This window comes from Ambystoma mexicanum, chromosome 10 (assembly GCF_040938575.1).
Source record: "Ambystoma mexicanum isolate Mex_15411 chromosome 10, UKY_AmexF1_1, whole genome shotgun sequence".
In the NCBI taxonomy this organism is placed as follows: domain Eukaryota; kingdom Metazoa; phylum Chordata; class Amphibia; order Caudata; family Ambystomatidae; genus Ambystoma; species Ambystoma mexicanum.
In genome coordinates this window covers 339,837,067-339,861,012 of record NC_090932.1, presented here as the reverse complement: position 1 = coordinate 339,861,012, position 23,946 = coordinate 339,837,067, and positions in this window count along the sequence as shown.

The window sequence follows — 23,946 nt, the reverse complement described above, 5'->3', positions numbered from 1 at the left end:
GGCTGACGGGTGGTAGGAACCGAGCTGGGTCCTTGGGAACCACTTAGTGATCCATGCTGCGGAAAAAGGCTTTCAATTCAGAGCCTCAGTTGGTGGCGTGCGCAAGGCAACCTGTCTTGGTGGAAGCCCTGTAGTTGCCTTGCCAGGCTGTGCATTGGGGCGGCCTTGGGGAGCAGCAACAGTCCATGAGGATTTAGGCTGGAGAGGCAAGAAGCGCAGGGGTAGTGTCCCTTGGGAGTTGCAGTAAGTCCCGAGAGTATCTGAAGCGGGAGGAGACTTTGTGGAGGAGCCAGCCGGGGTAAGAGGAAGGAGGGGACTCCCACAGGGTCGTCACGTCCTGGGCCTATTTCCTACCTTCACAAGCCTCTGCAGGGAAGCCTGAGAGTCCAGAACACAAGTGAAGCTGCGGTAAAGGCTGGGAGTCGTCCCACTGATGCAGTCACTCGCATGAGGTCTGGGTCGGCAGAGAGCTGGACTGGATCTCAGAGGCGGGGTGTCAAAACCGCTAGGGCAGCTGATGCAGACAGGAAGTCCTTTTTGGCTGATGCGTATTGGACCAGGCCGCCGCTACGGGGCGGTGCCACAGCGGCACAATTCACCAGCACCACAGCGGGGGGTTTATCCCAGGCCCCCGGCATGACAAGCGCTGGGGGTGCGAGGCTATAGCACCACCCGCACTCTCTGGAAGATCATACAGTCGGATGCGCAGGAGACCGGAGACCGCCGAGATAATAGGTCCGTTCACCATCCGCCGCGGGAGGGGCGGCACCCGCCAGGAGAACTCAGGAATTGCTTGATTGACGGGACTGTACTCCCCCCAAGGGTCGCCTCTGTGGACCCGTATGAGGCTATGCTCCCTCATTTCGCTGGGAACAGAGGGGGGAGGCTGAGACGAACCTTCGGTGCAGCGGAGTCAGTGAGGGACATGCCCCCGGCCAAATGGTGTCAGCACTGCTGGGGCCGTATTGCAGATCATGGCCCCTCGGTTGTTGGGTGGCCTCGACTGCACCTCGCAGGTCCGTCTGCCATTTTAGGTGCTCGGGGGTGGGCGCCTCAGGATTTCCACGGCTGCGAACTCAGCTCCCAGGCAACGTTAGGGGGTCAGCTCAGTTGGAATTGCTGCTCCGACGTTCCGGTTGCAGAGAATGCTTTCCTTGTCTCGCAGCGACGGCAGGAACCACATGTTACGGCTGTTATTTGTTTGTGGGCTTCACACGGAGGCCATCAGAGTAGCAGCCACATCGCTGGCACACCAGGCCACGCCCCTCACCTCCCCCATGGGCCTTTTAAGGCTGCAAAAGCATAACGGTCCAGTTCTTTCATGACTCCTTGGGAATGCGTGCTGAGGGACTGTACTTGTGAAAGGGAAACCATATTGCTCTACACAGCCAAAAACCTGCTCAGCTTGCTGTAGCTGAGGACATACTCAGTGCTTTCACTGGGCTGGCTTTGGTGCCCGTTTCCCTTTATGGACGAGCCACCCCTGCCACGAAAGGAACACATGCTCTTCCAGGAATAGGCATGAGCACAAATTATTTGGCACTTGGGGTTCTTTTATGATGCAATAGGTGTTTTTTTAAGACTTTGGGGGTACTTTCGTCCCAGTGCTTATTCCGAAGTGGGGCCTAGCAACATGCGCACTTACATGCACTTCACTCCCCTCCATGTAATTGTTGTTTGCACTATGAAGCGTAAATAATGCTTGTAAAACCTAGAAGACCCGGGTTTACATGCATTATTTGCTATTAATAGTGCAAACAAATGTATATCCCTGACACCCTTTTACATTCATGGCAGGAGACATTTGCAATGGATTCCTCTGGTGCTAAAAGCTGGCGGAATCCATAAGAATCCAATTTTTTTTTGGCAGATGCCAGTTGAGTGGATACACTGGCTGACTTTTATGCTTTGGTTCGTGTGCTCCACCCTCCTGTCAGAAACCAGAACATTCTTTGAAGTGTTAAATGATAACTGCTCTGCAAGAGGATGGTTAAACCTTTTATATGTTCCATTAAACACTTCGAGGACTGGAAAATGACTCTCTTTATTTACTCTCAATTGGCATAATTTTCCCTATGGTGGATATTGCTCAAAGATGACCGGCTCCATGTGTGCTTATGTGCACAAACGTGTTGAATCTGGTTGCTACAGGCTTTACATGTTCCGTGTCAGAAAATGTGTAAATGCATCCTGCAAATAATGATTATGAGCGGTATTTGCAAATTGCAATGGATTCCTTTGGAAGCTGCCTGCGTTTACCAGTTGTAAGTCAAGCATATTCCTTTGGAATCCATTGGTTTATTGCCAGCATGAACGCACAGGCTGGTGTAAAACCATGTGGTGTTTTGAAAGTGGAGCAGGGAACCTAGAAAAAGCAGACAGATCCGATAGGTACCCAAATACCCCCCCCCCCCGTCCCCCGCCATCATTACTTGTGGGAGACATTTACACTTTTCTACAAACATAGTGGGAACATATGGTGCAAAGGCGATTTGTGTTTGTGTATTACACTTTACTGTTCCACTTGATGGTGAAAATGTTGAATACTGCACAGAGGAGACCCTTTGCACTTAGGTGCAAAGGGCAGTGGTCCACTGCATGCAATGTAGGATTCAAAATAAAATGACCAGCATCATCTTTAACAGACATAAGGTGGTTTGAGGAAGTCATATGCTTTACCTGCAGGGCCTAGTCCCATATTTCTCCTTATTCAGAAAGATCCTGTTTTTTTCGATTAAGGGGAAAATGCCTGATCAAACATACATTCTGCAACTAACCTTTGAGAACTCTTGACATTTCCACAGGTTTCTGAAAACTGCAATTGCCGCTAGCAGTTACCGGCTTGAAAGGTCATTCACTGTTGGGCTTTCTGCTTGACAAGTGATAAGCCACATGTTTGTGTTTCCATTCCAACAGTCTATTTCCATGTGATGACCCTGGGTTTGGCAGCCTCCTCCGGATACCCTTACACTCTCAACAAAATGATTTGTCTGCAAGTTTCCATTCTGTCCTTGCTGCCTGCTACACAAAAAAACAATGGAACACGATAACCAATGAACCAACATGACCAAAGAGAAATATTTTCCTGTCGTTTGATCAACATTACCTATATAGGTCTGAAAATTTGGGTGGTACTGCCAAGTAATGACTGGAGTGCTGGGCTGCGCCCATTGATGTCAGCATTGAAAGTAATGTGCGCCCCCTTGTGGTGGGGCCTTCAAATGCGAGGAGCAACGGTTTGTGGTGTATGATCATCATGTAGTTGTGTTGTATGAAGAGGGGAAAGTGTTTGGAACTCCACAAGAATGTCATCTACTCCCTTTCCTTTGTGAAGTATCTCTGATCCATCAAGGGACGAGCACAACTAACATAGCATATGCTAACGTCAATGTGGATGACCATTGCTCCCAGTCCACATATCCACACTTTAACTCACTTTGGCTGCGTCGAAATACTGCCTTGACCGGTAAGCCAGAAGCGAGTCCTTGGTCTCCAGGAATCGTTTGCGATGTTGAATTCTCTGGCTTTTGTGTTTGCTCTTGACTATTTGTACGGGGTTCAGTCATCACGGCATGGTGGGTGACAGGATTCCTAGGAAGCAGTGCTCTGTTGTGGAGTGCAGCGCTCTTCTTGTCAGTTTGAAGCGGTAGACCTTCTTGGGTAACGGCATGCACATTTTCCAACACTGTAGGTATTTACAGTTCTTTGATGGAGGTTGAAGCCGTTAACCTTCAAATGTTGGAATCTTTCCTGCCGCTTCCACTTGCTCCTTATTGTGTAGCGTGTTGCTGCTCGCATTCGGTATGTCCTGGTATGTATGCCATTCATTTCTACATTTGGCATGTGCATGTTGATAGATATACACATTTGTTCTGTCTACTTGGCCTTACTTGCGACGACTATAAACAAACATCAGTGACCTTTGATGGTCTTAAGTATCCCAGCATGCTCCAATATAACTCTCCAAGCTCTTCGGTATGAACATCAAGTCCATATAGGTAGAAATTGAAGAATAAGTGAATGAGGCATACGTTGTCAACCAGCTCCAGTTAAGTGTCCTTTCCCTTTCCACTTGCGAGAAAAACATTCTTGTGTTTCTGCTTGTATTATACGCTGGGTGTCAAAACACTTTGTGACCTTTGTGGTCAGGCTCCACCAAATGCCAATATTTTCACTTTTGTGTACTGTAGCGTTGGCTTCAGTAGTTTCAATTGTCCTTTTGGCATGACATTGACTGATTTTCCTATGTCAAAGGTGTATGCAGCCGTATACCAGTGATCACAATTTTGCTCTTTGTAGTTCTTGGTCAAGTGGTCGATAAAATCAATGGCAGTCATTTTCCAAGCCCCGGATCTGTAATAATGCGAGGAAACGTGTCAGTAATTTGTGCCACTACTTTTTCCAATCTAGAGGATTTTAAAGGTGGATTAGGAAGGAGCAGTGGACTTAACATGTCCGCTAGCTTTGCTGATCCGCCTTGCAAATCCAGTAGCATTACCTCCATTAAGTGATTTTCATGTTGGCAGTAACGCAATTGATTCCTAAGGAATCCCGCTCAAGGCCAAGACGGCAAATGTCATGGGAAAGGAAAGCAGTTGGAGGGGGGGGGGGGCAGTTTACAAGGAGGACTAAGTTGGGATGGTCCAGGAAAGGGATTCCGAGGGCAAGTGCTGGCAAAGGATGCTGTGAGGGACTAGTGGGGGGGTGGTCTGGTCCCTGTTGCAGTGGCAGGCGGAGAGTTTAGCACAGGAGGGGAGGGGGAAGTAAGAGGAGAAGAGGAAGGTCTTGAGAAGTTTCTGGAATTTAAGAAGATCAGGCTCAAGTCTGAGGGGGGACAGTCTTTTCCAGAGGGAGGCACCAGCTGAGGAAAGGGATCTACCTCCCATTCTCTGCTTGGAGAAACGTTTGACCTGCAGAGAGTTTGAGCCAGAAGACCGAAGGATTCTGGCTGGGAGGTATTTCGGGATAGAAAGCTGAATGTAGAGAGGTCCGAGGCCCCAGGCAGCCTTGTGGATGATGCAAAGGGTTTTGAGAGAGATGCGGTCCCTGAGCTTGAGGCCAAGGATAAGCCTTGCAGTCCTAGTTTGGATAAGTTGGAGGGGGTGACAGGAGGAAAGAGGAAGGTTGAGGAAGAGGCTATTGCAGTAGTCAAACCTAGAGCGAATGAGGGCTCTGGAAACATTGAGCTTCTGGGGGAAGGTTAGGAAAGGTAGAATGCCTCTGAGGAGATGAAGCTGAAAATTGGACTTCTTGGCAAGGTGTGTGATGTGTGAAGACATAGAGAGAGAGGAGTCAAAGATTATCCCAAGGTTTTTTGCCTCACAAGTGGGGGAGGGGAGGGACCCAAGGAGTCTTGTCAGAGGGTGAGGGGGAAACTAGGAACAGGCGTCCAATCCATTTTGGAAATGGAACTCATTGAACAGGGGGCATCTTTAGCACTTACATTTAACCTTTCACAGTCGGCTCCAATGCAATTTACAATGTTTACAAAATGACACCTGGACCTTGTCACCATTTTCTGCCTGTTTGTTTCTCAAGGTATTCAATTTCAGTTGGTTTCCTTACTCTTCAATGCTTTGATTTGCCTACGTTACATGCTTTGCATACTTTGGCAGCGTTATTTTGTTTACTGGACATTCGAGTGACAGGTTTGTTTGGTCCTCTACAGTATTGACACTAACGTTCCCCCCACCCCGCGAGTGCAAAACTGCTTGATGCTGCCTCCTCTTATCACTTTCTTTCTCACTCACCACGCACACTTCCATATTTGTTGTAAGTTCTATCTATGCCCACTCCCGTCTGACATGCTTCCTCTTCAGCATTCTAGTGTTTGTGTCAACTGCAGCGTCCCCAATTTGTCCTTTTGGCATATTTAGGTTACACCCCAATGCCACCTTTTAACACAAGGAACCAACTTTAACTTAGGAAAGGATTTTTTGAAACACGTGATATAAGCAGATGTTTCTCAAAGGAGAATAACGCGATATTAAGAAGGTCTTCGGCCTTTAGAGAGCCACTCAAACCCCCAACATGTAGCTACCATGACTCATGGGTTGCAAAATAGCCTGCACTCAGCTGGAAACTTACAAACAGTAGCTCTCTCTCACTTGAAAGTGTTCCCGGGGAACCCCAGATTTATCACCTATCGTGCAGGAAGTAGGCGGCTTAGTGACACAGACCAGTTTTACGGAGGAAGTCAGCCTTACTTTATGCATTACAGTATACTACTCTTTCTGGAAGCCTACAAAAGCAGCCGAAGAGGGCTTTTTAGGCAACATGTTCAATTTTGAATGTGATAACCTAATTTCTTTATCTGCTCGGGCATGTTCCTGTGTACCCATACATTTTTTGCTATTTCATGTCCAGATACTTTGTCTGAAAGAGCCTGTCATGATGCCTACCCCCGGGGACCCAGACCAAGTCCAGCAACCCCGGAAGCAGGCATCAAGTTATCCCAAGCAAGCCCAACAACCCCTGCTAGGGGCTATTTGGGTCCAGTCCTGGCACCTATGGCGCCAGGCTCATATGGAGAGTCAGTCCTGGCGCCATAGGCGCCAGGCTCATAGATTAAAACTTACCTGATGCTGACCATGCGGCGGGGCTGGGGAGGAATACTTACCTGGGACTACTTTGGAGGCTATTTAAACCACGCCCGAAGAGCAGCACACGCTTCGCGTTATTCTGCATCCAGCAGCGTAACGCTCACCGTGCCTGCAAGTCTTCATCCAGCCTTCTACCACGCCCGCCTCGAGTTTGGAGCTCCTAGAAAAAGGGAGAAAGAAGGAGAAAAGGTTAGAACAAGAGCAATACCTTTGATCCTTACCTGGATTCCCGATCCATCGCACCTTCGAGCTTGAAGAAAGAAGTTATTTATACGCGTCGCCTCGCCTGCTGCAGCGCCGCACTGAACTCACCGGCCTTCGCAGCATCTTAACATTCCACCGCATCCTCCTGCATGTTCCCGCCGCACTCCGGCACCTAAGAAGAAGACAAGAACAGCAAGGTGAGCCAAGGGAATACACAGAGGAATATTAGCTACCTCCCATAGACTTACCTGATTTTACCACCGGGGTATTATTCCTCTTCACGGGTCGGGCGCAGCTTCCACTGCATCTTCGCCGAACCCCGGCCCCTAAGGAGAAAAAAAAGGACAGCAAGGTGAAACAAAGGGACTAACAAGGGGAACCCTCCTCACCACAATAGACTTACCTGATTTTACCGCCGGAGGTATTATTCCCCGAGACTTCATACTTTCTCTCAGCGCCTGAATAAGGGAGAAAGCAACAGGTTACATAATGACATTATTTTATCTAACTGTGTTGGAAAATACAAATCCTTATCAGAATACTCCCGGTTGCCACGAGGAATTCTTCTCTAGGGTCAAGCTGCAACCTGCAAGGAATTGGACTAGAGTGAAAGTCAGGCATTTGAACTCTTACGAACATTATACTTACGGCGTCTTGCCGGGAATCTCGGAGTCAATATTGTTCTGGAACTCACCAATTCCTTCGAGCCAGTGAAGCAACTGGTTATCAACGCACCCCTGCACTCAATTCAGGATGGAGAGCTCATCTTTTCAAACCATCAGGTGAGACTATAAGAGGGAACATCAAAGGTGCTCTGTGGGGAGAACAGCGGGGGTGGGGGGATTTACGCTCAACTCCACGGGTGGTTAATTCCTTTTCTCCATTTGCAGAAGAATATTCCTACGGGCCAAGCAAACGAAGTTAGGTGGGCCAGTCCAGTCTGTCATCTCGGCCCTATGCGTCACATTGGTGGACACCGCAGCTGTCCAGTTCATATCGACGCCTCTGTGGGAGCCAGGTGAGCGTAACAGAGCCTTTAAGCAGCAGAATCAGACATCTTAATCTAATATAGGTTTCCTTACTCCTCTCCACATTTCACCAGGATATGCATTATTTACACAAGTTACTTTCTGAGACCAGGCTCCCATCCCCATGCATCGCTCTATTTTTTGATGGTGGCCATGAAGGTTTGGCACCAGGACTTACAAACAGTAGTGTATGCCCTGGTGATCTTGCATATCGAGAGTGTAGCTACTTGCGCGCAGGGCTCGTGGGTGCTCTCCTGGACCCCTGAAAACGGTCCACCATGGCTCGGCTCCACTAATCACCAGCGCTAAGACTTTTTACCACATCACCTTCCGCAAATTACAGTGGCTCACTGTTTTGGCCAGGATCTTGTTTAAAACCAGCTGCCTCACGTGCAAGGTAACCACTGTCTGTACGCCAGCCTGCTTGACCACCAAACTAAAAACATTGGACAGCACACGGTCATCTTGCAGGAAGACCCATCACTGGACTGGAAACTAGACCAGCTTGCAAGGAGAAAAGTAGGACAAAGTCCTTCTCATGCTACGCTTTGTTCCCTGGAAATCCATCCTGGTTGCAATCCGAACTTCTCCAAGTCTCCTTCAGTTTAGGAAAGAACTGAACACCTTGCTTTGCTGACACCCTGGAGCAACCTAGATTCCTCTATCATGTTCATACAACCTTGTTAAATTCTCGCTACCAGTATTTTGCTCAATGACCTGTACAGTTCTTTGATGCCCCAGAGATAGGTTTGTGCTACAAGAATATAAAGTTATAATCATGTTTTGGGCACCTCCACAGTGCCCGAGCTGCTGTTGACACCCTTGCAGTCTATCTTTCATTGCTTGGTATGACCTATGTATTTTTGTTGAGCAGCCTCTTGGTCCCCATGGGTAGTCACTTTGGCATATTTATGCACACAGACCTCCCTCACCACTAACCCTTCTAAAACTTTTCATTTTCCTACAAACTCACCAATCACCAAAACACACACATACCCCTACCACAGCACACACTTGAAATCATACAGCAAATGCCCCCCCCTCCTCTCAGGAATCCCACTCAACCTAAACACACTAAATCTCCAGCACTATGCTACAGAGACACAAATCAATCCTATACAGACCCACAGATCCAAACAACATCAAAGCCATACCATCTAGAAGCAAATCTACTTTTTTGGATATCCATATTATGCCATTCAGCTATAATCGCTGTTAGCATTTTGTGCCCTAAAATTGGCTTCCCCCTCCTCCACCTACATAGCTTGAATCAGCACATTATAGTCTACACGTAAACAAGCAGAAAAGAACACTCCCCATCTTCCCGCCTACCACACGCCTCAATAATAGTTCTTGTTCAGTTTGTCTGTTGCTGCTCCAACTTTGCCTCCCTCCTTCACACATCACCACTATTCTCCTCCTCCGAATCCTGTCTAGATACACAAAGAGGTGGGCACAATTCACCAATCTACCGATAAAACTCTCCACTAGTAGAGCACTATTTTGGTAACCAGCACAGTATAAAAGAATATTTGCATGTACCGCTTGCTCATTTTGATGTGTGAAAGCTTTTTTTCTTTTGTAACCTTTGCCTCTCACCAGGTGGAGACATTGGTCCTCATTCTGAGTCAGCCAGTCTGGTATTAAAGTGCTGGTATTCAGGAATACCAGCACTGTACCAGACTTGCCGACTACGGGTTTGCCGGTGGGGCACCTGAGTTGGCGCGATACCGCCAAAAAACATGTTATTACCGGCACCAGTATTGCCGGTGCTGGTAATGATGGCAAATCCCCTCATGGAGTTCTATGGGACTCCATGAATTGGGATTTACACCGTCACTCTGGCACTCGTAATCCCACTCCAATGCTTCGGTGACATCCTAGTACATGAAGTTGTGGGTGCACAAATTGCATACATTTAAGATTTATAAAATAACAGTTACTAAAGAACACACGCAACTATTTTAGTTACCAACCATACTTTAACTATTGGATTGGATGAGGAGTTATCTATGAGAACACATGTTTCTTACATTCGATCGTTCTGTGGCCTCATTACTCAGCGAATAAGCTTTATTAGCCCGTTTCTTACTGCCAAAAACTGTGCGCTGCTCTTTTCTGCACTAGTTAATTCCAGACTCGATTACTGCAATAGTCTCCTGGTGGGCACTACACATCTTACAAGCTAATACAACACTGGATCACCCACAAGAGCCTGACGCTGTCCTTCAAATGTCGCTCCAATACCGGCCCAACATATCTTATCGATCGAGTAAAGCCCCATGTAGGCGGAAGGAAGCTCCGCTCCTCTGCCTATCCTACACTCACTCAGCCCAGATATAAGCTAGTGCGCTTCGGAGGGACTTCCTTCAATACTCAGGCTCCATTACAATGGAACCTACTTCCCGGGCATATATACGCCCGGCTGATAATTTGGCACTTTTCAAGAAGGAAATAAAAACGTACTTGTTCAACCTCAACCCAGGCTGAACTTAGTCTGTCCTCCCGACCTCCGCTGCCTGGTCTCTGACTCCCTCCTGCCCCTGTTTGTCTTTTTGTGAGCCCTGAGGCCCATGGGCGTGTGGCGCTTTATACAAATATAAATACATTAAAATAAAATAAATAAATATTGTGCTGGCTTAAAATGCCATGGGTGGGTTATGATATGACCGGAGACCTATAAGAACCAACTAAGCAAGAGTCACTCTCTTGTATGCCAGTACAGGCACATGTAGCCAGCTATAGCTATCTTATGGAAGTAACAGAGATGCTAAATAGAAACCCACATTCTCAGGTGCTGTAATAACATATGCCAGGTGTAGCTTCGGTTTTCAGATATTCCTATCTTGTGTCTCTTATAGCCTCACATGCCAGGTGCAGTCATAATATATAAATTGTGGTGTGATATATCATGGGACCGTAATTGTACACAAAGTGCAAATTCCAACCCCTCAAAATTCCTTGAAATGTAAATTAATGCCTCAAATCCCTTCTATAGTCACCATATATAAGATGTAATCCCACATGTCCAGGCACTGCCATGAAATATAAATGCAGTTGTGCAGGCCTAAACAATGCCAACTGATGTCAATTAATGCCCTGATTACTTACTGGTAATCTTCATTACTCCTAGTCCCACTTTTGGTGGTCACATTACTTACCTATGAGGCCCTGCCGCCACACCATGAACCAATTTTCTATTTCTTTTAATTAGACACACAGAAACAAAACTGCTGCTGCAGCCCATCACCAACGTACTACCCCAGTAAGGCAAACAACCTGTCCCAACGGAAAGCACACCAACCAACAAAGGAGCCAAACCTAGGGCAATCCACAAGCAGTGACCAGACCAGCCCAAGTGGTTGCCCAGCATAGCCACCGCTGACGCACCCGACTGGCCACCACTCCCAGAGGAGGAAGACTCAGAACGTGCACTGGGATGGCTCACATGAACTGTAGACAAAACGCATGGAAGAAAGGAGGGACATAACGAAAGACAACCGCACTGGGAGTACTTGCAGAAAGGGAGGACGACACAAGAAACCCCAATCAACCAGGCCAACGGGCAGGGACAACTGTCACCAAGAACAACACCTTGAGCTCCAGGTGAGTGACGCCAAAGCACCAAAGAAGCACAAAGGGACGACCCCATAGGAAGAACCACCAAAGACATCTCCCAGAAGAAAGGCCCCTAAAGGACCAGGTGCAGGAGTAAGCAAGACTGTACAGGAAGGCCCCCCACCAGAGAATCCTCAACCAGAATTCTCTGCATGTTCCCCCAAGAGCTAAAAAATGTGCCCACTGAGAGCCCAGAGAAGACACTGCCAGCCCTGGTACTCACCAATCCAGGAACAGAGAACGGAGAACACAAAGAAGAGGAGGCGTAGCCGATCCCCAAAATCACTGAAGAAATGCACACAGTGGCGACCAAAGGCTCCCAAAGTGAAGGGGCACCCTGGCAAGGAGGATAGCAACTGCCACCAATAAATAAAACAAGCTCCAACGGGCCCCCACAAGGAAGATAACGGGACCTAAACCTGAGAGCCACCTGTAGAGGGCAAGACCACCTTGGGACCTACCAAGCGCCCGACACTGAAGAACCAGAAGAGAAGGAAGTCAATCTCGCTGCGCAAAGGGGAACCCAAGAAAACAGGAGCCCTGCCGCACCCGAACTCCAGCACTATGCAGGGGAAGAGAGAAATTAGAGGAACGCCCACAGGAAATACTCAGGTTATTCCAGACCCAGGGCAGCCAACCTCCTGCAACAACTGCCCAGAACCGGAGCAAACTGTCCAGAACCATGCTGCGGAGGGCAGGCAAAGAGAGCCAAAAACATGGGACCCAGGTCAGTGACAGATGTCTGAGAAAGCCCAGGTGGGTAGAACCCCCTCCAGGGGGGAAAAGGGGGAAACCACCGCAAAGGCAATCCACACCGCCCCGACAGTCTCCACCCCCCCAGACATGGACCACCTCCAGAGAAACTAGATGATCCTCTGCCCAGGCCCCCACATTCACAGCCAAGACATCCAGGGATGGCGACCCCAAACCTCCTGAAGGTACACAAAAACCCAGGCAAACCATCACAAAAAGGGAGACAAAGTCAAAATAATCGAAAGAACTGAGAAGGGCCCTCCCAACACCACAAGACAGCCCATGCTGCAGCCCTTAAAGTGAGCTCCACCCGAGACTGCTGGCAACTGCAGCAAGGATGGGCCGCATGGGGCATTACAACCTCAAACCCCTTCCGATAGTCTCATAGAGTGACCACCATCCCAGATCCAGCTGGAAGGCTAGGACTACAGAGACCCGTGCCATGTAGGCTTGTGAAGCCGAAACCCAGGACGCCAGAATATGCAAGACTAGCTGCTTGGAGACGAGCCCATGGATCAAGGAATACTAAAGAGGCGTTGTAACCCCCAAGCCCCAGCAACTGTCCCGCAGAGAGCCACACACCCTAGAACAAATGTCAGGACATGTACGAGACACACCATACCTTCATGGGGGAAGCACCCCCTGGGCGGCCCAGAACCGGGCCACAAGAAGAGAGGGGGAGAGAAGCAGAAAACTAGGACAACCGTCGAGGTACCAGGAAACCCCAATCTATCAGAGCCAGTGAAGCAGACCACAACGGCCCTGACACCCCCAGGATAGCTGCCGTGAAGCGCCAATCGTCGAGGCAAAGACATATATGGAAGCCTTGTAAGTGAAGGTGAGCCACCATCTCTGCAAACACCCCTGCAGCTGCCATCTACCCAAAGGGTGAACCAGGAATTGAAACGACCAACCCCCCACCCCCAGCAACACAGAAGCACTGCCACTGATAGAGGCGCACATCGCCAAGGTAATATGCATCCCAGCACCCCAGGGACACCAATCAGTCTCCCAACCAAATAAGGGGTAGGATCTTCAGAAGCCTGCACATCTGGAAACGCTGCCCGACCACAAAGGTCAGGCAGGGCTTCCAAGCCGGGAGCAGTCTGCAGTATTCTGAGGACGTGGGGACCAGAAAGACCCAGAATGATAAGCCCAGAACCCCATCAGTCTGAGGCACCCTCTTGGCTGCCCACTCAACCAGCAACTCCACAAACCCATCACCCATAGGCTGACCACACGTCACAGAGGAGGAGATAAGATCAAGGCCTGACTACAAAGGAGGGGCTAACCGACACACCATCCAGAACGACTATAGAGAACCAAAAGACCATTGGTCCCATATGAAAGAAGAGCCGAAGTCTACCAACCCAAGGCCCGCCGGGAAGACAGGACATCAGTGAGTGTCCCCCAGGCTCCACAGCACTTGGACGGGAGTACAGCCCCTATGACCATGAACTTATTCACAAGGGCCACCGCTCAGAAACCCTGCTTATACGGACAACCTAGGCATCCCCAGAAAGGGTCCTTCCTGCGAATCAAAGACCAAGGCCCTATCACCAAGGCAGCACCATGTACACCAAATGCCAAAACAGGTGCACAAACGGCTCAGACTGTGGGCGTGCAGCAGGCTGGGGGGGGGGTGGCCCAGCACAAAGCAAGTTGGGTGACACCCGCCAAAGTGTGCAAGCGGTGAGACAGCCTGGCCTCAATGAGCGTAAATTGACATGTCGGAGATGAGAGAACCATCATCTGACTGCAGGGGCAGTCGACTCCCCATGCCAAGGGCACAGAAAACCCATGCAACCCCAAATCTGGGAAGCCCAGACACCACCCCCTCACCGTCCAGGTACTTCCCCCTGTGTCTACGAGGGAGATCCAGGAATATGAGAAAAAGGGAACCAACTCTTACAAAGAAGAACCGGATGAAACACTGTCCCCCATCATGCATCACCATGGCCCGTCGCATGAGGCCCGTCCAGGGAGAGGGAAACGTCCCCAATGTCCGCCTAGGTTAGGCCAACCAACCACACTGGAAGAGACTCCAGAAACCTCTCCATGTAGTTTCACCCCCTCATGCCTGAACAACAGCAAGGGAAGACCACCCAGTAACTAAACCAACTAGGGAGCGACCTCGGGCGACAGCGCAGAGCACGCTGGACCAAGCACATACCCCGGCACCGCCCGCTTGCAAGGAGCCATGGCCAGACCGGCTGTGTGGCACTCCCAGATCCAGCCAATCAGGCAAGATAGATAAGAGAGGCCACCAGGTGCTGCAGACATGGTACCCTGGAAACAAGTCGCCGCCCCCATAGTCAAGGAACAGACCCACATCTGAGGAGTCTCCCGAAGCCACTTACTTGACAGACGCAGGCCTGATGACCTAGGGGGACCGAGAGGGCTTTACCGGGCCAAGCGCCCCGGCTGCTCAACTGGATTCTAAGCCCAGCAGGGAGTCCAGGAGTGTGCCCCTCCTGGAACAAATCGGCTAGCCGCCAGAGGAGCTGTCCACGGGGCCTGGAGACGAGCTCTCCGGTGCCCCGCATCCGAAAGTCAACGATTGCTGGCTGGAGGACAGGCATTTATTTTACTGCTGGATTGTGGGTAAGTGGGAGGTATTATACCTCAAAAAAAAATGGAAAAGGGGTCTGGGAGTGGAGGAGGGGCCTCAAAGATTAGTACTGTGACGAGGAAGAGGGACATGGGGTAATGCATTCTATGCATGTTATAGCCACCATATACATTATACCATTTACATGTAGTCACAATGCAACTGAACGTGAGGTGATAGATCCCCTCATGTGTTCCTCAGTGGCTACCCTGAGAGAAGATAAAACTCACTGGAAGGCCAACGTGAGCAGTTCAGTTTTGAAGAGCTTCCTGAAGCACGAGCACTTGTGTTTGGCCTTTAGGTTAGGATTTAGGATGCTCGACAATCTGTGCCTTTGTACTGCCATGGTACAGCTGTTCTGTTTCAGCCACTTTAAAAAATCTTTCATCAGGTGTGCGTTGTCACTCAGACGTTTGTCAACAGTTTCTGAAGGTAACCTGGCCCTTTTCTCAAGTACGTCTAATGCAAGGTACAGTGTCTTGAATTTAATTCTAGACTTCACTGGGGACAGTCAAGTGAGTTCAAGTCTGGTTCCTTGTGATCTTGTTTCACACATTTTGGCTGCCTGATTTAGCAATCTTTAGAGCTTACTGCTGAGGTTTTCTGGGAGCTCTGTGTAGAGTATTTTACAGTGGTCTAGCCAGATCATCACCAGGGCACTCATCTGTCCCCCACAGTGATCAGGTTGGAGGACCAAGAGTTTGTTTTCCCTGATTAGGGGCAGTTTGACGTTGACACCCTTAATCACAGCAATGAATTGGGCAATTTTGCATAAAATATCACTCTCAGAAGTGTTACCTTTAAATATACGGTTGGGGAATTCCCCAGGCTAGATGGGCAGTCCAATTGGATTGGGTCTCATTCTGTCCCACCCAGCACCAAAATTTGTGTTAGCGCTATAATAGAAACTATTTGTACATCCTGTGGTGACTGTTGTCAAGCAGTGCCATTCTTGGGAATTTGTTCATTCTAACCTGCAGAAAAATGTAGTCAGAACTACGTTATGCAGCAACTGGCAGCCATCCGTTGGCAGTTACTGTCAGTAAAATAGGTCAGGAAATAAGTCACTCACCTCCAACATCTATGTGTAAACCCTCATCCTTTTGAGATTGATAAAATGAGTGCTATAAAGTTTGTTAGTAACACTTATTTATGTAGTGCTTAGAGGCAGGAGGAATCTGGCACAAAGTGCTTTGTAAAATATGAAATTGTTATAGTTAAACTTGCATTGATACAGAAAGGTTTGAGAGGACACCTTTGTGTGGCTTAATTGTATAGCCAAAGGCTACCCCAAAGTGCTGAGTGGGCAGTTTTAGCATGCAGCGTGAGAATGAAGGATTCTGAACGCATTCAAGGTACAGCGGGGAGGTGACCTTGGAGGCACCAGATTAGGCAGAAGACATGCGGCTCATTGTAGACTGTTCATTTCTTTTGGTTATGTCTTTTTTTCATGAATTGAGACAAAGCTACAACATAACAAATGACTGTAACCTAATGTTCAGTCAACAACATTAAAACACGTTGGTCACCAAATTCCATTGAAAGTGTGTTTACTGGTCTTTTAACAACCATTGACAGTAACTTACCACAAAGGCTGTATGTCAATTTGATGTAAACTTTTTATTGTCTTAAACATGATCTGAACTTGCCATCTTTTGAATATATATAGTTTGTTTTAAACTAATTTGACTTTCAGCACTTGTTTGTTTGGAGTCAGCCTTCACCACCCACCTAGTTACACTTGGGCATGATCAGCAAGTCGTGTACCTGGCAACTTGATATACATTCACTTGATTGGCAATAGAACATGGTTTCTATTCAGCCACACACAAACACATGCATGGATAAGTAACTGTGGAGGAGGAAATGCTGAATTTCAATAGACCGAGTAATGTTGACAAAGAGCTGCACCCGTTTCTCTCCTAATATCACTCCTTGATCATTCTAACATATTTTAAAAAAATATCCACAGTCTTCAAGTCATGATCTTGACTTCAATGCGGTCAAGTGTTCAGTTTGTGCATGTGTGACATTTACAGGTTTGCAATGTACTTATGTGTGACATTTCCATATTTTTGTGCAACTCTGAGTGAGGGGTTTAAAGGGGCTTAGGTAGTAGCACCCTGATACTAGCAGCCGAGCATAATATGATAGAGAGCAGCTGGTTTGCTGGCAGTAGACATGAGTAGGGGGATTTCCCAGGTTGCAGAAAAATACTATGAAATAACATCTTTCAGAAGGAAAGGTTACTGGTTAACAGCAGGAGTCTTAAGCATTGCATCAAGGCATTCGTGTACACCTTTTCTGACACCTCTCCTGTGTGTTGCACTTTCCTGGGTCTGCTGGAATGCGGCAGAGTGCATTCAATAGCTTGAATGTCACAGTAGATATGTGGAAAGTGGCAGTACTGGGCTAGGGCGATGAGCACCTTGCTCTCTTGCCATGTGCCACTTGATCAGCTCAAGATCGGCCAAGACCACTCTGTAGTGTCAGAAAGAGGCCCTTCTCTGGACCTCAGTAAATGAGGGCTACATGCTGAGAAGGGCCCCCGAGTAAGGGCCCAACCTATTTCAGGGTTACAGACCCAGGCTCTGATGACTCATCCTGCGACCAAACATTGGCACCTGCAGAAATTGGTTCCTGGAAGGACCCTGGCACCTCATTTAAATAGAAACCCCCTGCGTTGCAAGTGCTCCTAGGCAGGAAATTGACAATTCTACGAAGGCTCAGCAGTGGGGGGTAATTGGCAACATTGTACAGGTGTGACAGAGCTGCCAGGTGTTCAGCTTGTTTGACAATCTCATGTGCAATGTGGTTCTAGTGGCATCTCCATGTTTTTGGTAGGAGATTTTGACTTACACATGAAGAGGCTTGTGCCGAATAAGCCTGATCCCAATAGCTGAACCCAATGTGATGGACAGCAGAGAGCAACTGGTTTTCTGGTTATATGGGTGGGGAGAGTATGGGCATAATGTACAATCCAGGTGGACCGCTGGATTGTACTTAAGGGCTACATGAGGGAATCAAGTAGAAGGAACGATTGCTGATGAGCAGCAGGTAGCATGAGTATGAGCTGTACACCCAGGTCTTCTATTGCCTCTCCCATGTGTGACATTTCCTTGGCTTGCTAGAATGTGATAGAGTGCATAAGATAGTGGATGTCACACTAGATGTGTGTTACTTAAACCAGGTAAAGTTTCCAACTTTTTTTTTCTCGGGGGGATCAGAACTCAAAGGGACTTAAATCAAAAGGGAGAAACATAAAGGTGAGTCTGATTTCCCCTCTTTCCCTTGCCCCAATGTATCAAAGTGACCAACAATTACAAATTAAACAAATACTATTTGATGTTATTGCTATGAACCATCAAGGACCCGGCACAGAGACAATAGTTACAGAAAAATAAATTCACTTTTTATTATCACACATTGGGCCTCATTACAAGTATGGAGGTAAGTAACTGCCCTTACCGGCACTGAGCAAATGCTGTGTCCGTGTTGCTCCAAGCCCGCTATTAGAGGGCAATTACGAGTACGTGGGCCCGAGCTTTGCGCCATGCCGGTAACGACCTTACCGCCCTGCCGTTAAAGGGCGAAAAATCACCCTTACTGGCATTGCATGAAGCGCAGATAGCTCCACCGCCATCCATGCCGCCGGCATTAGTGTCATGATCTCTGCTTCCAAAAGGTCAGGGTTTTCCCAACTCCCTTGGAAGCAGATCCATAACCCAGGTTCCGAGTGCCAACCAGTCCCAATTGGGACCTTTTGGACCCAGTCCTGGCGCCAGTGGCACCAGGCTCATAAATATGCCCAGTCCCAGCGCTGGAAGCGCCGGGCTCATAATGCTTGGGTGGACTTACCTGCAGCAGACCATGCTGCTTACTTGCCTGCCAGTTGAGCCTCTGATCCTCTTCTGTTTGGAACTACTTTTCCTGTTGGGTGGGGCAGGAGCCACTCCCTAGATTCAGAACACTGGAACTCTTCTGGAAAGCAGGAACTCTTTTCTTACCTAGGCGTGGCTGTGGAAGGAGACACCTAAGCACTACAGGAGGCTATTTAAACCACACCCGATGGATGAATCTTGCTTTGCGTTATTCTGCATCCTCTGCAGCAGAACGCTCATCGTGTCTTCTGCATGCGGTCCTGGGCCTAAGGAAAAAGGCTTACCATCCTGAATCCAGTCTTCAGCAACACCTATAAAGACAAGAAAGAACAGGTTAGCATTCCGGCATCTGAAAGGCAAAGGCTTACCATCCTGAATCCAGTCTTCAGCAACACCTATAAAGACAAGAAAGAACAGGTTAGCATTCCGGCATCTGAAAGGCAAAGGCTTACCTACTCTTCGTGCGCTCCGGAGGTCTTCACACTGCATTCCGGCATCTGAAAGACAAAAGTTTACCAACTCTTCGCACGCTCCGGAGGCCTTCGGCGCTACATCCCGCATCTGAAAGACAAAACAAGGTGCGTTTAAAGACATTGGGGAACTTTAATACTCACGTGCCATTACTCCTTTCCACATCTAATCCAGTGGGTATTCCGGCACCCTGCAGCCGCTCCGAACTCGTACCTGCAAAATAAAAAGACAGTTAGAGCGCATAGTGAAGCAGGCAACAAGCGCTTACTTACGTCCTTCCAGGCGCTTCTATTCATCACACGGGCTCCATCTTCAACTCACTTCAGCCCGTCATCCGCCATCGCCGGAACCCTGCAAAACAAGAGACATCATTACTAAAGACTTTAAAGACATTTGAATGACTCGAAACTTACCGTTCGTGCAGTAAACGACGGACAGCAGTCCTCTGAAGTCAAGAGGCCTGCGCTACCTATCCAGTGAAGAAACTGGTTACAGCACCCTGCCCCGAGGCAGATGGAGAGCTCGGCATTCACTTACCTAAGGTGAGAGCGTTAACCTTTGGGGGTCTACAGGAGAGGAGAAGAGGAAAGAGATAGGGACACCCCAATAACCCCAGTTCATTAACCCCATATTTTCTATCTGCAGACATCTTACTCTACACGTCAGGCATACAGTGCACAGAGGTCCAGCCCAAAGAGCCAACCGGGTGCTACACATCACCTTTGAAGATACGGTAGTCGCCCAGTCAAGACCGGCGCCTCTGCGAGAATCAGGTGAGCGTTACAGAACGCAAAGACTACCGCAAAACTCTCGCCCAGGCGCTATGGAAACCTCGGATACTGACCCCCTAGCCCGGTTACTTGGGGAACTAAGGGCAGAAGTGCATGCAGCTCGTCAGGAAACGAATGCTCTAAGAAGGGAACTAATTATTTCCAAGGAGAGAACAGACAATCTTGCTAGACAAGTGCTACAGTCACAAGCCGGACAGACCCCGTTACCCGCATCAGGAGCAAATCTTCCTTCAACATCCTCTATGAATCCAGTGCAGATCAACCTACCTGGGAATGTACCTCTGGCTCCGCCCGAACGATTTTCTGGTGACCCAAAGAGGTTTGCAGTATTTATCAATCAGTGCCGGTTGCACTTCTTATGCCGGCCAGCAGCCTTTCCAACTGATCAAGCAAAAGTAGCTTTTGTACTTTCGTACCTTAGTGGCAATGCGGCAGACTGGTCGATCCCTCTAGTTAATCAAGATGATCCGGTTCTCCATGATTTTCAAGCCTTTCAGCTTAGTATGGAAAAACTGTTCGCAAGACATTCACAGGGGCAGGCCTTGGACAATGAGCTTCTTTCGTTGCGACAGGGTAATCAAGACCTTTTGGCTTATATTGCATCTTTCAATAGACTAATAGTGGAAACTCAATGGCCTGAGGACAAAAGGATTACGCTGTTTTATAGAGGTCTACGTGGAGAGCTCAAAGACGTTTTAGCCCAAGTAGTGAATCCCCCACAAGACTGTTCGGATTATATAGACTTGGTCGTTCAAATAGATCACAGGCTGCAGAACAGGAAGGCCGATCATTCCAAGTTTGATGCTCGAGTATTTTCCAAACCGCCAACTCCTTCCAAAGGAGTAGACTCCGGGGAACCCATGCAAATAGGGGGTCTGAAAGGTCCTCTAACACAAAGGGAGCGGGAAAGGAGGAAACAGTTGCAATTATGCCTATATTGCGGAAACTCAGGGCACTTTCTTCGAGACTGTCCGGTGAAACCTGCCAAGAAGGCAGTAGGAGCTGCAGTTACCAAAGTTACAAACTCTGAGCAGGGAAACGACCTCGCCCGACAAGAATAGAGGTCCTCTTGCCGAGCGTGAAAACCAGTTCCGTGACCTCGCATTTCGTGATACCTATGGTCCTCATTAGCCCTGATAATCCGGATCGATTCCATGCAATTGAAGCTTACGTCGACAGCGGTGCCATCGGCAATTATGTGGATCATGAAATGGTTTTGAGGATGAATCTAACTCTTTGTCCCAAGGCTGTAAAGGACGTCATTACTACGGTGGATGGTACGGAGATAGCCTCCGGGCCAGTAACGCATACCACTCAAGAGGTGACGCTAGTAAGTCAAGATGGACACCATGAGAAGATCGTGTTCGATGTGATCAAGGCCCCTCAGTTTCAGATTATTCTAGGAATACCTTGGTTAGAGAAACACAATCCTCTGATCGATTGGCGAGCAAGAACGGTCCAGTTTCCAGAATGTGTCTCTACTTGTCACCCTCCACCTGGTGTTGCACTGGCCGCAATTTCTTCAGAGACTCCCCAGTTACCTCCCGAATACCTAGAATACCAAGATGTTTTCCGGAAGGATCAGGCTAACTCTCTACCTCCTCATAGGTCTTATGACTGCCAGATAGACCTGATACCTGGATCTACTCCTCCTTGTAGTAGAATTTATGCCCTCACCGAGCCTGAGAACCTTCACCTTCGACAATACCTGGATCAATACCTGGCAAATGGGTTTATTCGTCCTTCCAAGTCCCCTGCTTCTTCAGCTTTGTTCTTCGTTCCAAAAAAGGAAGGAGACCTTAGAACTTGTATCGATTATCGCTCCCTGAACTAGATCACCGTTAAGAATAGATATCCGTTACCTTTGATCCCTGAACTCCTGGACCAAGTCAGAAAAGCATGCATATATACAAAACTGGATCTTAGAGGAGCTTACCACTTGGTACGAGTAAAAGAGGGCGATGAATGGAAGACGGCCTTCCGCACCAAGTATGGGCTATTTGAATATCAGGTCATGCCCTTCGGACTTTGCAATGCCCCGGCCGCCTTTCAATATTTTATGAACGATGTCCTCAGAGAGCTCATAGATGTATGTGTTGTTGTTTACATTGACGACATCCTCGTTTATTCTTCATCGGAATCTGCACATCGGAAACACGTGAAAATGGTCCTCGAAAGATTGCGTCAACACAAACTTTTCGCTAAATTGGAAAAATGTGTTTTCAACGTGACTGAAGTTGAATTCTTGGGATTCATATTATCACCTGGCGGAGTGCGTATGGATTCAAAGAAGGTCGATGCAGTTCTCAAATGGCATCACCATCCTCCGTAAAAGGTGTGCAAAGCATGTTAGGCTTCGCTAACTTTTACCGCAGGTTTATCCCCGAATTCTCTCGAATAGTCCAGCCCATCACTGCCTTGTTAAAGAAAAACAAACGTTTTGAATGGTCTACCGAGGCGGAACAAGCTTTCCAGGATTTGAAGACTAAATTTATCTCTGCACCAATCTTAAAACACCCTCGCCCCGAACTCCCCTACATCGTGGAAACTGATGCTTCAAGCCTTGCCATGGGGGCAGTTCTATCACAAAAGGACCCGGTAACCAATCAGTTGCATCCCGTGGCATTTTGGTCCCGCAAATTCTCGCCTCCTGAAATCAATTACACGATTACTGACAAGGAACTTCTGGCTATCAAGTCTGCCTTTAAGGCTTGGCGGCATTATCTGCTGGGGGCCCGACACACCGTTACTGTGATTACGGATCACCGAAACCTGCAATATTTGAAGACCGCAAAAGCCCAATCCTCTAGACAACTCCGTTGGGCATTATTCTTTGCCGAGTTTGACTTCATAATTACCTATCAACCTGGTACAAAGAACGGTAAAGCCGATGCCCTTTCTCGGATGGGAGTGGAAGAACACTTGGTCAACCCTAAACCTGTACCAATCATTCCCGAACAAAGAATTCTGGGTGTAATCGCCACAGAATCCATAGAGGAAGTTAAGGATAAAGCCAGGCAACTTGTAACTCCAGCAGACATACAGAATTGGCATCTGCAGGGAAAGGACTTTGCAGTAAAGGACAACTTATTGTATTTCCAAGAACGATTATACCTACCCAGCACAGATTTACAGAAAAAAGTAATCTCTTGTTATCACGACTCTTTAATGGAAGGTCATCCCGGTATAGCCAAGACCTCAGAAAAGATCAAGCGCTACTTCTGGTGGCCGTCTTGGAAAAAAGATATCAGAGACTTTATAATGTCCTGTGGAGTATGCGCCCAAAACAAGAGTCAAAAGGAAAGACCAGCAGACCTCTTACGCCCTATTGGCATACGCTTTCTATGGACTTCATCACCGATCTACCTCCATGCTCCGGATACAATACGATTCTAGTAATCGTGGACTTATTCTCCAAGATGGCGCATTTCATTCCGCTCAAAGGCTTGCCAACAGCAGCAACTCTGGCCCGAGAATTTCTCGAAAACATCGTCCGACTGCACGGTTTTCCTTCGGTTCTAATTTCGGATCGAGGTAGTCAATTTATTTCTCATTTTTGGCGAAGTTGCTGTCGGTCGGCTCAAATTGATGTGAGACTATCGACCAGTCACCACCCTCAGACCGACGGACAAACCGAGAGGACCAATCAAACTCTGGAACAGTATTTACGCTGCATGCTGCAACAAACTGAAAAAACTTGGAAAGATATCCTTTGGATAGCCGAGTATGCCTACAATAACTCTGTCCATTCGGGAACTGGGAAAACCCCGTTTTTTCTTTTGTACGGCAGTCACCCTCGAACCTCGGAGTTGGATCCCCTCCAAGATCTTGAAACACCAGCAGTAGACTACCTCCATTCTACAATCACCCAAGCCTTTAAGGAAGCTGTTTCTCACCTTCAAAGGGCTAAAGAACAATACAAGAAAGGAGCAGATCAACATCGGAAGGAAGCCCCTCACTATCAAGTAGGGGATCAAGTCTGGTTAT